General features: G+C 49.2%; 1 protein-coding gene across 13 annotated transcripts in view; it reads right to left on the reverse strand.

Annotated features, from left to right (window-relative positions):
* Positions 1-14,787, reverse strand: part of ST3GAL3 (ST3 beta-galactoside alpha-2,3-sialyltransferase 3) — a 1,226,061-nt gene that overhangs the window by 1,085,530 nt on the left and 125,744 nt on the right. The gene's annotated exons all lie outside the window — the stretch shown is intronic.

The following is a 14,787-nucleotide window of genomic DNA, read 5'->3' on the forward strand; positions in this document are numbered from 1 at the left end:
GACAGAAGTCAAAATTCAACAAAAAACTTCAGAACAAAAGGTAAGTTTTACAGACACATCAGAGGAGGTCGCGCTATAGTATACAAGTAGGGCTCCCGGTTTCATGGTATATTATTTTTGCCATTTCCGTCTGTATTTATCCATATTTATTTTGTGTTTTGTGGAAAACTTAAGCTAAAATGTGTATATTTCCACAATTAACAGATAAATATGCACTCATGCTTGAATGTCTGCCAGGTTTCACTGCTGTGAACATCTGCAGAAGATAAATCAGTGCACTTATATGAAAACGTGCACATTTCAGCATCATCCTTGTGCATATCTACTGCTGTTAAAGCCTCTATACTAAAAATCATTTCTTTGTTAACCCCTTATCTATAAATCCGCACATCTATTGGCCTGGCAGTCAAGGCAGACAGTATTTAGAATTACTCACAAAGCTTCCCAATTTCTTTATTTATCCACATTTAAAAATAAATACAGACAAGAAAATGAATGTTTTCTGTCTGTATTTATCTGTTAAAATCAGTAAAAACAGAAAACAGGGAGCCTTATATATAAGTAAGTAAATAGACAACCAACATAAGTACAAGTCAAAAGAAGTTTTATATTAGGTTGAGACAATTGTGCAAATCAAGGTTTTTCGTTATGCGCGCAGCTTTGAGCAACTGTGCAGGTCTTTTTTTCGCATTTCATATGATCATAATCTATGTATATGGTTACTGCACTGGGTTGTCCAGTCTGATATTTTGTTTACAGTTCATGGTCCTGAGCAGTCGTGTTTGATGAGAGAAGTGATCAGGAAGGTATCGTCTGATGGACTTTGTTACTAGCCTCTCATATTTGTGCCATTGTGAGATGTAAAGCAGCGCACATGGGATGCAGCTACTTGGGACCTGCAGTGCTGGCCTAGAGTGCATCCTCCGAGCAGCCAGCTTTATTTGTCAGATCGCTTCAGGTATTCCATGTCTCTTCAGCTGGTGATGAATGTTTAGGGGCTGGCACATTACTGAGTGTTAGCTAAGACCCAGAGCAGCCAGGTCTTGTGTGAGGGTAAGAGCAATAAGCAGGAAAAGGGAGTTATTAACAAGCCTGCACGAGCTATAACTGGTTGCAGACGGTTGTGTGTTATGGTATTACTGTGGGCCAGAAAGGTTAGATAGGAGTTGCTATTACTATATAGTGAGGAATGGAAGACAGTATTCGAATACCCCAAGCGGGTGTCCCGAAACACACGTTTCAAGTTTATATATGTATGTGCTGACGCAACGCGCCTACCTTACACTACACAAACTACACGTTATCTCCCCCAGCATTACAGGCCTGCCCCTGTTGCACTGATCAAGACGCAGACCTACTACACATGATTTGGTCATGCCCCAGCCTTTGCAGCTGCTAGTAATCAATCACAACTGCCTTAACAGAAGTAATGGGTGAAATGAGTTGGAAGTCTGTCGAAACATGTATACTCAGGCTATGCGCTCGACGGAAGGGACAGGAAGTACAGAACAAATTTATAGACTTAGCAAAAAGGGGTAACACAAGGAGATTGAAATCATCAACCCCTCTCCCCCCCCCCCCCTCCCCCCCAAGATACAGGTATGGAATGATAAGGTTGAGTTATGGGGACTAGCAAAAAGGGGAGACCTTCGACGAGAAGAACACAAGGGACTTCAAAAAAGGCTCACAGCAATGCAATGGGACCTAATATCAACATCCTTTAAAGCTTTAGATACACCAGATCATTAGGTCTTAAAAGAGTATATAACCTCGCACCACCTTCGACTGCACCTAGATAACACAACAGACGCAGTTCCTCCCTTAAGTAATAAATATTTTCCACTCATAGATTCTACTGTCAGCATAGAAACATTCAGCTCCTAATGCTCTCTGAACTTGACTCGAAGAGCCACACTCGCACTAAGTCAAGATAATAGGCCCGCTATACAGAATCAGTCCACTAGTGTGACACTTTTAAGTCATTACCCGTCAGTGTGTGGGGGGCAATTAGTTACTGTAAAGGTTTGTCATGTTTTTAATTTACGTGCCTTTATAATTTTGAATCAGATATGTTTGACGTCAGCCAGGGTCACGGAGGCCCCTAGAGCGGAGATGTTGTCATTTTATCCGCAGTGAACCTATTGTACCTTGATGTAGAAGTATATTATCACGGGATTCACATGAAACTATTCCTACATGATGCTCAAAGGCTTGTGCTTGTAAAATTGATCATAAATGCTGAATAAAAAAATATATATATATATATATATATATATATATATATATATATATATATATATATATATATATATATAATCTACTGGCGGTCGCCAGTAGATAGTTATAGTTAGGACCGTGTTTCCATAGGAAATCCGCAACATTCTATTTGGAATAACTTTGGCGCCGGTCGACGAATCCTCGCGAAATTTTCAAAACTAATGGGGCGCTACGCTCCGCTCCTACCCTGAAAGTCTCGGGGGGATTCGTCAAGCGGGGGCTGAGAAAAAAGGGGGGTCCCAAAACGCGTTTTCCCCATGCATTTTTCCATAGGACCTTTAGACACAGCTACAGCCCGAACGGCTGAACAGAATTACTTGAAATTTGGCAGAGAGGTAGTCCTCAGGTCAAGGATGTGCCTTTTCTAGGTCTGGTGTAAATCTGTTCAGTAGGTCCTGAGAAAATAGCATTTAAATCAAAATATATCTGTAAGCGCGCTCCGTGCGCTTACCGTAAGCTTACCGTACGCGTACGGTGCCGTGCGCGAGCTCAATTCTGATTGGTGGTTACATGACTGTAAACATTCGAATCGGTCGAAATCAGGAATTTTCGGCCGCCATTTTCTGTCTCTCGCACTGAGAAACAAAGGTGGGGAACGTGAAATGGGGGCAACGAAGAGAGTTGCAGACCCCCTAGTGTTTGTCAGAGGGTCCAAGAAGGACCCAAAAGTACGAAAAATAAATTTAATAATTTTAAAAAAAAAATCGCGGGGTACGCGTACGGTAAGCTTACCATACGCGCACGGCAAAAAAAAAAAATAAAAAAAAAATAAAGAAGTAACAATCACATTTATTAAATAAATTAAAGGACCCACAAGGGAGAAAAAAAGGCGAGGCGCGCACGGCATGGACTGCGCAACGTGGGAGCTCGGTGCGCGAAGCACACCGAGCGCCCACAGTGCGCGCACGTTGCGCGAAGCGCACCGTGCGCGCAGGGTGTGCGCATAGTGAAAAATCAGAAAAAAAAATAAATACATAACTTAGCATTTAAAAAACCGTACAAATTCACTGAAAAAACCATAGGTTTCACACACGTTATAGTTAGGAATTATCATTTACAAAACCTTGCAAATTCACTAAAAAAACCATAGGTTTCACACATGTTATAGTTAGCTGTACATTTCACTCGTAAAAAACCAATGAAATTCCACGTTATAGTTAGATCAGGTAACTATAACTTGCGCGACCGCAATCCACAATGTGTAATTTCAGATGTCATCATTGATGTCATGAGTGATGTCACTGACCAGGTCATGAGTGATGTACTATGTGACGTCATCAGCAGTTTATTGTGGGCGCGCAAGTTATAGTTACCTGATCTAACTATAACGTGGAATTTCATTGGTTTTTTACGAGTGAAATGTACAGCTAACTATAACATGTGTGAAACCTATGGTTATTTAAGTGAATTATATATATATATATATATATATATATATATATATATATATATATATATATATATATAATGTAAATGTATGGATACTTGTATAGCGCACGACTACCCGGAGGTCTCTCGGAGCTTGTACAAATACCGCTGTGGAACCCATCCTGGCTTTTCCCTGTGAGGCGTCCACTCCTGGGCACCCCCAAGGTGAAGGCCAGGCATCCTTAGCGTTGTGGGGGCCGTTGTGGAGATTAAGCAAGCTATTGCCCAGAGTTGCAGAGTGGGACTCCATGATTAGAATGGCACCGAGGCAAGAATTATCAGGTCCGTGGAATTTTTGAGCCCAAGACCCGCCGAGGCGGGGAATTGAACCCTGGTCCCGGGCTAGACCTCTGCATCAGGGTCTGCCGCTCTAATCATCGAGCCACACTTCTCCTAGATATATATATATATATATATCTCCTTGGCTAGCATTATATCAGCCCTTCTTATTTTACCTGTATACGGGGAATAGTATACGGATTGGGCCGTTTCATTTCTATGAGCTGTAAACTGCAGATTCTCACTGATGCACAGAAGTTTGCTACAGACCAGAAACTGTATATGTTGTTAAGACATTATTTTAGGTCAGAAACGGATACTGTCTTTTACATACAGAACATTTTCTATTGAAATTGAAGTAAAATTCCAACATGCAGTTTTATCGATATAACTATATAGCACACACATAATAAAATCTGGTTTTAGCAAATATGCATCACTTGAACATCACCAAGTAAAGTGTCTCGGTTATTTTGATCTTAGTAAAACTCTGTTTTCAGCACCCTTCTGAATTACAAACAAGTGGTTTATTTGTGGTTTTCTAAGTGTTGATATGTACTGAAATATTTGCACAGTTCATTTACAGGTATTTAAAAGTTCGGCGTTACAAAAAAAATGGACAACTTCAAGCTTTTGTTTTTGCACCTCCAAGAAAACGTTGGAAAACGTGGTACATTCTACAAAACATTTGTCATTATATATTTAATTCCTATGCAAGGCTAGCTTCAATGCAGTGGCAAAAGGAGCAAGGGACCAACGTCTGGGCATACCCTGCCAACTTACCTCATCAGCCAGGCTTTGCCACTGGATTCAAGGGAGCTTGGATGATGAGGGGGTGTTACCCCGAAACCGGTCCCAGGATGCATGTTCCTGGTTGACGGAAGACCTGGCTTGGCAGTTCGGGCTCGACTGTTCCCATGAGGCACAGGGTCAAGACTGATTTGCATACAGCGGAGTCTTAACTGAGGTGGCGATGCAAGCTAAAGAATGATAATTAATTCAACCCAGATCTGTGACTGGGGGTGAGTGTCTGAAAAGTTTCAGCACTCAGTCCATCATCTCCTTGAGTTTTCTTATTGCATTAGCACAGAAAAGACACTTGAGAGTGTGAGCTGATCCTTCACAGCGGAAGTCATGGATGAATGTGGACTGAGAAAAGCCTTCACGGAAACCATACTTGCAAGCTACTGCTCACCATGAGCAAGTATATGATATATGGGGCCAGTGATGGAACTGGAAACTGTTTACTCCGGAAACCTGTAAATTAGGGGGGTGGAATCACGAGGGGCAGAGCTTGGAAAGGCTAGTCTGACAGTCAACTTATACATTTAAATAAACTGCTGCAAAGAAATTGACAACCAGTACATATGAGACAGTAATTCTGTCCTAGATTCCTTAATTGCTCACAAAGAGGTTGCATTTTCAAATATCTTACAGGGTTAAGACACCTGCTGCAGGGGTCTTTGTGTGCCCAGCAAGTTTGAAGGGATTATAATAAGATAAATCTAGTCATTAATACAGTTCTGGAAAGTTCTGTGTTTTGTCCAATCACTGTTTAGAGTCATAAAATAGCATACAGGGTTAATGTGGCAGCACATGGTGTAACACACAGGTCACAGATTCGTATTTTGTCTACAATGGTAAGTGGGCTATTGCTTTTGACACCGAGACAGCCACAATCACTGTGTTACGTTTTATATCCTGCTTCTCCCAACCATTCACTCTTAGCATATAATGTCTCCAAGTATGGAGGATATGTGATCTTTACATCTTTTAACCCTCATTTTCTTATGTAGCATTTCCTGCCCATTTATTTACAAGCTGCTATTATTTATTGTGCCTGTGTGTGTGATTTGAAGCGCTTTGACACCCTACAGTGCATGAGCAGCACTATAAAGGAAATACATTAAAAAATCTAGGTGCCATTTAAATCAATGTTTGTGTAATTACTCATAGAGACTGGTAAATCTGGCATTCTTGTAGTGCAGGCGCATCTCTTACACAGGGAGTTGAACAAAGTTCAAAACCTGCCTTCAGTGGTTTCTCTGGTGAAGTGGTACCAGGCTAGGTGCTTGGGTTTCCCTCCACTGCACCGGCGACCAGGTGTTAGACTTAAGATGGCCCCCAGGCAGGCTGATTCTTGAATAGAAGGAGGGCTGAAGGCCCTTTAAATCAGGCCAGAAGGGTCAAAGGTGAGTGTGAGTGGAAAGTGCGAGTGCGGCTTGCTTGGCACGAGCACACCGTGTCACCGATGTCACAATGACGTGAAGCGTAAACTGGTTTCCGCTCCTGTTTGTAAATGCAATAACTGGTTTGTAGATCTGAACCAGAACCAATCAGGGCTGGCGCTAGGAATGGGGCAGCCACTCAGGGCCTCGCACTCAGCCCACCAGCATGGGGCCCACCAGCATGGGGCCCACACAGTGCAACACTCCACCAAACCTATTGTGTCCCTGCCGATCCCACTGAAGAAAGATGTCTGTTTGCAACTGGGCATACAGGAGGGGGGCACCCTCCCAGGGCCTCTCCGGGAGAGTGAGGGGGGGCCTAGGGCACACGGACACTTCATCTTGTGCCAGTTGCAAGGAGTCGCATTTTGTCCTGAAATGAGGCTTCCTGCCTGACTGCCCATTGAGAGACACATCAGGACACTGCAGGACACCCATTGTCAGCACTTTACCGTCTGCATAGTTTTAGCTATTCTCACACAGACAGCACCATATGAGCTGTGAAAAGGGTGCTTGTAGGTGGCAGAGAGGGGAGCTGCGGACCAGGAGGGGTCTGCACAAAGCAGCTTCCGGAGCCCTGAAGGTGTCCCTTATGTAAATTAGAGGGGCCTCGCACATTCCACTTCTCCCGGGGCCCCAAAAATCCTAGAACCGGCCCTGGCCAGGGCTGGCCCTAGGCATGGGCAGTGTGGGCAGCTCAGCCCACCAGCATGGGGGCCCTGCACAATGGCAACACCCTACCTGTCCTCATGTACCCCTGCTGATCCAACTGAAAGAAAGGTGTCTCTTTACAATTGGGACCAGGGGAGTGGGCCCTCTCGCTGGGCCTCTAAGGGATGGTGTGGGAAGGCCTAGGGGAGGGGACCCCTCTCGGGCTGCCCAGTCAGACACCGCAGGACGCCCATTGGCAGCACTTTAGCGTCCCCACAGTTTTACTCTCAGCCCCCAAGCAATTCTCACACCTTCAGCCCGAAATGGGCTGTAAAAGAGGTGCTTGTAGGTGGCTGAGAGGAGGAACTGCGCCCAGAAGGAGTCTCTTCAAAGAAGCTTCCCGAGCCCAGAGGGTGTCACTTTTGTAAATTAGAGGGGCTCGCACCATCCCTTGCACCAGGGGCCCCAAAAATCCTAGAATCGGCCCTGCTGAGACCTTGGAGTGCTTTGTGATCCTGCCAGGGGTATGAAACGCTATGGAAATGCTACTAAACAATCCACAAAGGGTTGACGCTCTGGTGGACAGTAAGGGGAAACTAGCCAGGAAATGTGAAACAAACAGATTTGGACTACTTGTGCCCTGGACTCCCGACTCATGCACGCTACCCGGAGGTACTCGAAGGAAGGGTCAGGAGGCGTAAGACGGAAAGGTCAGGAGGCACTCGACAGAAGGGTCAGGAGGCACTCGACGGAAGGGCCAGGAGGCACTCGACGGAAGGGCCAGGAGGCACTCGACGGAAGGGCCAGGAGGCACTCGACGGAAGGGCCAGGAGGCGCTCGACGGAAGGGCCAGGAGGCGCTCGACGGAAGGGCCAGGAGGCGCTCGACGGAAGGGCCAGGAGGCGCTCGACGGAAGGGTCTGGAGGCGCTCGACGGAAGGGTCTGGAGGCGCTCGACAGAAGGGTCAAAAGGGACGGAAGGATCAGGAGGCGTGCGACGGAAGGGCCAGGAGGCGCTCGACGGAAGGGCCAGGAGGCGCTCGACGGAAGGGCCAGGAGGCACTCGACGGAAGGGCCAGGAGGCACTCGACGGAAGGGCCAGGAGGCACTCGACGGAAGGGCCAGGAGGCACTCGACGGAAGGGCCAGGAGGCACTCGACGGAAGGGCCAGGAGGCACTCGACGGAAGGGCCAGGAGGCACTCGACGGAAGGGCCAGGAGGCACTCGACGGAAGGGCCAGGAGGCACTCGACGGAAGGGCCAGGAGGCACTCGACGGAAGGGCCAGGAGGCACTCGACGGAAGGGCCAGGAGGCACTCGACGGAAGGGCCAGGAGGCGCTCGACGGAAGGGCCAGGAGGCGCTCAACAGAAGGGTCAGGAGGGACGGAAAGGTCAGGAGGCACTCGACGGAAAGGTCAGGAGGCACTCGACAGAAGGGTCAGGAGGCACTCGACAGAAGGGTCAGGAGGCACTCGACAGAAGGGTCAGGAGGCACTCGACAGAAGGGTCAGGAGGCACTCGACAGAAGGGTCAGGAGGCACTCGACAGAAGGGTCTGGAGGCGCTCGACAGAAGGGTCTGGAGGCGCTCGACGGAAGGGTCTGGAGGCGCTCGACAGAAGGGTCAGGAGGGACGGAAGAGTCAGGAGGCGCGCAACGGAAGGGTCAGGAGGCACTCGACGGAAGGGCCAGGAGGCACTCGACGGAAGGGCCAGGAGGCACTCGACGGAAGGGTCTGGAGGCGCTCGACGGAATGGTCAGGAGGGACGGAAGGGCCAGGAGGCGCTCGACGGAAGGGCCAGGAGGCGACCGACGGAAGGGTCAGGAGGCGCTCGACGGAAGGGTCAGGAGGCGCTCGACGGAAGGGTCAGGAGGCGCTCGACGGAAGGGTCAGGAGGCGCTCGACGGAAGGGTCAGGAGGCGCTCGACGGAAGGGTCAGGAGGCGCTCGACGGAAGGGCCAGGAGGCGCTCGACGGAAGGGCCAGGAGGCGCTCGACGGAAGGGCCAGGAGGCGCTCGACGGAAGGGCCAGGAGGCGCTCGACGGAAGGGCCAGGAGGCGCTCGACGGAAGGGCCAGGAGGCGCTCGACGGTAGGGCCAGGAGGCGCTCGACGGTAGGGCCAGGAGGCGCTCGACGGTAGGGCCAGGAGGCGCTCGACGGAAGGGCCAGGAGGCGCTCGACGGAAAGGTCAGGAGGCGCTCGACGGAAAGGTCAGGAGGCGCTCGACGGAAAAGTCAGGAGGCGCTCGACGGAAAGGTCAGGAGGCGCTCGACGGAAGGGCCAGGAGGCGCTCGACGGAAGGGCCAGGAGGCACTCGACGGAAGGGTCAGGAGGCACTCGACGGAAGGGTCAGGAGGCACTCGACGGAAGGGTCAGGAGGCACTCGACGGAAGGGTCAGGAGGCACTCGACGGAAGGGTCAGGAGGCACTCGACGGAAGGGTCAGGAGGCACTCGACGGAAGGGTCAGGAGGCACTCGACGGAAGGGTCAGGAGGCATTAGACAGTACGCTAAGGAGTCAGAAGGCACTTGATGGAAGGGTCTGAAGGCACTTGACAGAAGGGTCTGGATGCACTCGACGCTAGTGTCTGATATTTTTTTTTTATACAGATGGGTTCCTTTTTGCCAAAGTTGTACACAAGTAAAATAAAAAGTAACATTTAAGAAGTGCTGCTGTATCAGCAGTGAGAACACATAAAAGGCACACACTTATTTTAAATGCCCAGAGACTGGGAAAGTTGCACGCACACCTTGGTTCATAAAATGTGTCTCAGAAGATTTGTTGTTATTTTTGTCGGTATAATTATTAGGGATCCGAGGACACAGAGAACAGAACAGAGTGCTATGGCGACGAGTCCTCTTTTAGTAACATGAAAACCATGCAATTATTATTTCACCATAAGGCTAGGAAAGAGCTGCTAGCGAACAAGTATCTCTGTGTTGGCTTTGTTTGTATGTGACATTGGGTAACAGTAAATAGGTTTATGTTCTGTTTTGCTTCTCTTCGCCATCTCGATAAACCTTCAAATAATTACTGCCGCTGATGCTTGCTGTACAGTCTGTCTTTTCACCGTGTATCCACGCAAACACATCTTATTTTTTTTCAGACCGTCACCACGCTTGGCACGCTCTGCAGAAACCTTCAGGCCTGTTTGTGGTCTGGGCAGTGAGAAGTGCCCTCTCAACTGCCTGACCATGCTGTTAGAGAACTGATGGGTAGTGTGAGAAGCTCACAGCAGTTGGCAAATGTGAGCTGAGGGCCGCTTTGCCACAGAGCCCCACAGCCCAGTGGTTAGGGGAAGGGGATGCATTTTACCCAGTAAAATTGGGTCTTGTCACAGACGGTAATTTCATGAGTGGGAATTCCAGGATACCTGCAATCCGCAGGGTATACTGCTCCGGCTGACTCAAATTCAGGGCCTAACTATAGAAGTGCTGGTGTCCATTTAGCAAATTACGTGCAACTTCCCAGTCTATTACGATCACTCTAAAGCACAGTATATATGTATGTATGTATGTGGAATTTCTATAGAGCGAGCCGAGTGAAAAGGCAGTGGAGCCCTGTACAGGGTCAAAGACGAGCACATGGTCAATGCGTGATAGGAGAGGGGGCTGGTTGTGGACAATTAATGTGCTGTGATGTAGGTTCCTTCACAAAGGCGAGTTTTCAGCTCTTTCCCACATTGGAGCAGTGTTGGGGCCGTCCTGATGGATACAGAGATGCTGTTCCAGGTCCTGGGCGGATGTATGGAAAAGACCAGATCTCTTTTGTTTTTGTGCATTTTTTACATTTCAGTCTGCTGGTGTCCTGGCTCCGGGTGTGCCGAGAACTGCCAGAAATAGCAAGCTGGCCTACTAGATGAGCTGGGTGCTGGTTGTAATGGCTTCGTAAATGATATCGCTGGTTTTGAAGATGGTGCGGGCCGGCGAGCAGAGCCACTGGAGTTCCATCAGGATGGGGGTGATGTGACCATATATCTTCAGGCCTTGGTTGAGACGTGCAGTGGCATCTAGGATGGGCTTAAGGAGTGCCCGTCAGGGACTGGGAGGTGACGGGGCAAGGCTTTACCACCATTCCGATGCGATAATACAAGGGCTTGAACAGTTCTAAAGTCAATGTCTGGAAGAAACTGTTCGCCTTTCTTTAGAAGACAGAGCTGGTACCGAGCCAGCTTTGCTTTTTTGGCAATGTGTTACGTGAGAGTGAGGTTGGTGTCCAGGGTGAATCCAAGTGATGTGGTATTTGGTGAAAGTTGGGGCTCGGAATCATCAAGGTTCATGACCCTGTGCCAGGTTTGTACTGCTTTTTGTGTGTTGATCTTGGCAAATGCCAGGAATTTTGTCTTGGTTGGGTTGAACTTCAGGTGGGCGCTGGACATCCAGATCTAAAGGGTGTCCAGGCAGTGTTTGAGGCATTGGATGTTTGAAGCAGAGACTTTCACGTAGAGTTGTGCATCAGTGGCATATTGGTGCATTGTGATGCTGTTATCTGCGAGAAGAACACCGAGCAGCTCCATGCGGAGGCTGAAGAGGATGAGACAGTATGGGGCTAGGGGTACTCCGCAGGCGATCGGGATCTTTTGAGATCTGGTGGTGCCCATGTGAACAAACTGGTGTCAGTTGGAAAGGTAGGAGGAGAACCATTTAACATGGCCGGTGAAAACCATTTGAGACTCCAGGGTGCACAAGAGGGTGGGATGGTCAACAGTGTCCGAGGTCGCTGAGAGGTCCAGCAGAATCAGGAGGCAGGGGACATCTCCATTTGTGGTACTGAGGGAATCGTCTACAATGTGGAAGGTAGCAGTGTCTTGCTGCAAAGTCACCTGTAGCCAGGCTGGTTGTTGTGCAGGAGCTGGTAAGCATGGATTCGATCTTGGATGTTAAACGTGCACGTTTTTTCCAAAGATCTTGCAGATAGATGGCAGGGACGGGATTGGTCTGTAGCAGATAATGTCATCAGAGTCTAATGTAGGTTTCTTTAGAAGCGGGAATATCTGTCCTGTCTGCTGCTGGGAAGATGCCTTGAGTGAGACACTGACAATAGTGTGTAAGGGTATGGGAGCATCCCAAGAGAGGGCTTTGATGAAGTAGGAGGGTAAGACTTCTTTAAAAAAGCGTGGCTTAGAGGGAGATAAGTATGTTGGTGAGATCTGCGAGAGATAGGGCTTTAAAGGCTGATCACTACGGTATTCTATGGGAAGGGTGGGATTGATTTTGTTGATGTGTTGTCAGATCGTCTCTATTTTTTCAGTGAAGAAGGCGCTGATGGCCGTGCACTCTTCTGTGGGTTTGTCAGAGGGTTGATGCTTGAAAGGGCTTTGCTTCTGTTACTGGCTTGAATGATGGTGGTGGTGGTACTATAACCTTGCTTTGGCTGATGTGATGAGCTGTCTGCAAGTTGCAAGGAGGGATTCAGTATTATAAGATCATTACAAGTTATTTTTTCTTCCATTCTCTTTCCTGTCTGCAAATGGATCATTAATTGCCAACGTATCAGGGTGCTGACAGCTCTGGCATCAGCACCATGGAATCAACATTGCACCATGCAGCCAGTGCAACAGATGCTGGTCTCGGTACTGCCCTGTGCCACTTTTGCTGGGTTCACCTGCAAGATGCCAGCGCCAAGGTTGTCATCACGCTGTCATCTGTTGGCTCCACAGTGTCCGCCAGACAAATTAACCAGTCCTCACCAAAGCATTGTTCAATGATTTTTGGGTCCTTCGGTGTAAGCATGGCACACACAATCTGTTTATGCAAATGAATGTCGACCATGCTGGAACAGGCACTGCTTGTTACGCATAGTGCAACGCGTCTGTTTATGCAGCCTGCCGGGAGTAGCCACTGATGAGTTTGGCACTGCTGTGCACTGTGGGTCAGGGGCTTTCAGGAAGACTAGTGTTAGCCTCCTGGCACAGAAATATTGAGGTGATGGGGGGCTTCCGTGGCTTAAAGCTCCTCTCTGCAATGCTATTGCGTCACAAAAAGAGTATGAGGGTGTAGGAAGGTGGAATCTGACTAATGGTTGCCCCCAACTTTTTGCCTGGTATTTGAGTGGTTTTTGACTAGTCTGGCTGGGATCCTGCTATCCAGGACCCCAGCCTATCTGCTTTTTCCCTAAAACTAATGTGAAGTACCCTAGGTACAAACCAATTGGATGCTGAGGAAGTCCTGACAGTCCCTTGTAGATGGTACCCAGGGCATGGGTCCCTCAGTAGGCCTACCAGGGCTGCAGCACTTATTGTGCCAACCTGGGACAGCCATACAAACTAACACCACCAGACCACTACTGTAGTCTGGGTAAGGTGGTGCTAGCACCCCTTACAGGGATATAGGTAGCCTATATCCCACCCCATTACAACACATGTACTCTCATGGGTCACCCCTATGGCAGGCCTTGCTAATCCTACAAGGCAGGGTGCTGAGGTATGTGTGAGGGGGGACCCCTACATGAGTAGGACCTCCCTGCAACCTTCGTAAAATCATTGCTGGGTTGTTTGTAGTGTAGCCATACCATATACTCTTAACCGCATTATAAGTCTATCGCGATAACGCGATAACTTGAGAATGGCTACACAGAACCATATCGTGTTTGGTGTCAAACATGTAGGAATCATACCCCCAGTCCAGCCATGGGCATGAGGGTACGATTCCCCCCTGCTAGAGGGGCGATATGAGAAAAGCGGCAGAATTGAGACACCAATTTAAAAGTGCACATGTAGTACAAAATGGCTACTACCCGCCACCCCCACGACTCTGGCTGGCTGTTGCTGGGGAAAACCCCAGCCTCGCCAGCTGGACAATAGGGCTCCTGTGGCAGGGAGGTGCTAGCATCTCCCCAGACAGGATAATGTGGATTGGAACAGGGTGGGTGCACCAAATGTCCTTTCAGAGTTGCACGTAGGCAGCTGCAGAGCCCTCATTCTGCATACACCGCTTGGAACCGGTTCAGGGGCATCCTGCCCCTCGCCCAGGCGGGAAACACACAAAGGGGAGAGAGTGTAGCCACTCTTTCCTGCCTCACCACTCATTGGTGGACACTCCCCTAATCTTGGGGATAAAGGTGAATAACGTGGCCCCAGAGCCTCAGATTAATCTTGAACTTTACAGTCTTCACCTTCGACTTGCTGCTGCCCAGCTGACGGAAGAAATCTCCCTTGGGATAAAGGAGTTATCCCCCTGCTTGGCAGGCACCTGAAACACTGCAAGTGACCCGGTTGGAACCTCGCTGCTCCTACGGACTTCGAAGACTTCCAGAACCCTTGAGGTGGGTTTCCAGCGCATCCCAGAGGCCAGTGAGTGTGCTCAACGAGTTTGGGCACCGTGGACCGCGTGGGTGCTGAGATCCCCAATACCCCAGGACACCGGCCACCTCTTGCGTAGCACACGACCCTGACCAGTGGGGAAGTTGTGCTTTGGCCCGTTTTCAAGCCAACCACTCTACAGCAATTGTCCCAAAGACCAGCGCCCTAGCCCCCTCCGGTGGCTCGTGGGTGCCCTTTTATGCACTCCAAATTGCCGCCTCCCGCGGTCCCTTGTCTCTCAACTTGTGGGCCCCGGCGGAGGTCTATTTCAACAATCAAGAGTTCCCCTAGTTGCTCCAGGCCTGCTCTACAGTCTCCCCAAAGGAGACCTCTCCCAGACCTCGTGGGTCTGTACTGTAGCCGATATGTTTATCCTTCGTGGGTTGCGGTTGCGAAGGCTTAGTGGATCCAATCCGGACACTAACACCGCAGCGACCCTCATCCGACGTGGGACAGTCGCCCTCCAGAAGCTGGCCTTCCTTGAAGCCTCCCGGAGCCCGTGGCTGCAGATCCAAGCTACACCACTTCGCACCTGAAGCACCCGACATCGAAGGGCTCTTTGCTTTGAGCCTCCTGGTCACTTTGCCGTGGCCCAGACACTGTCCCCTCTGCTTTCAGGTTCTTCT

This window comes from Triturus cristatus, chromosome 4_2, assembly GCF_964204655.1.
Source record: "Triturus cristatus chromosome 4_2, aTriCri1.1, whole genome shotgun sequence".
Taxonomy (NCBI): Eukaryota; Metazoa; Chordata; class Amphibia; order Caudata; family Salamandridae; genus Triturus; species Triturus cristatus.